General features: G+C 31.8%; 1 non-coding gene across 1 annotated transcript; it reads right to left on the bottom strand.

Annotated features, from left to right (window-relative positions):
- Positions 1 to 458: 458 nt before the first annotated feature.
- Positions 459 to 560, bottom strand: LOC123324467. Its single transcript, XR_006539832.1, has one exon. It is a non-coding gene; the product is annotated as a U6 spliceosomal RNA (small nuclear RNA).
- Between the last annotated feature and the right edge of the window lie 216 nt (positions 561 to 776).

Below are 776 nucleotides of genomic sequence, written 5' to 3'. Positions count from 1 at the left end.
GTCCTTCCAGATATTCAACTGGAGTATGACAAAAACCTAATATATAGTTTACAATTAGATTAACCCCAAGATAAGATTTACAACACTTGGACTGATCAATATATAGTAGTATGGGTGGACTGATTTGGAAAATCATCTATGTTTTACAACTACTCTTCAGCACTCTTTTTCTTACCTTTCCCTATTGTCAGAAACAAAGATGCATGATTCCTTTACTTTACTCAACTTCTTTCAACAAACTGTAATCACTAATTTTTTCGATCATAATTAAGCCAGTACAATTTCCTTTTCCTTTTTAAAAGCTAACCTAGACATTATTGAAGTCTGGATTTCTTGCAACAAGAAATTCTAAGTTCATCTCCCCACCGCCCCCTCCCTGGTTTTACTGAGGTATAATTGACAGATAAAAATAAGTTGTATAAATGTAAGATGTACAACATGATATTTTATTCATTTTTTTAAATATGGAACCCTTCACAAATTTGTCATCCTTGAGTAGGGGCCACATTGATCTCTGTATTGTTGCAATTTTTTTTTATATGTGCTACCAAAGCAAGCATGTGATATCTTGATATATGTATATATCTGAAATGATTTCCATAGTAAAGCTAATTGACATATCTATCACCTCACATAGTTACCATTTATTTATTTGCTTATCTATTTATTGTGAGAATATTTAAAATGTACTCCCTTAACTCTAGATCCGCTTTTAATTGTGCCACAGACAAGCTTTCACATACTTTACAAAGAAGACATTACGAAGAAGACGTTTT

The sequence above is a fragment of the Neomonachus schauinslandi genome, chromosome 3 (genome assembly GCF_002201575.2).
Source record: "Neomonachus schauinslandi chromosome 3, ASM220157v2, whole genome shotgun sequence".
Taxonomy (NCBI): domain Eukaryota; kingdom Metazoa; phylum Chordata; class Mammalia; order Carnivora; family Phocidae; genus Neomonachus; species Neomonachus schauinslandi.
This window is presented reverse-complemented; position numbering and strand designations above follow the sequence as displayed.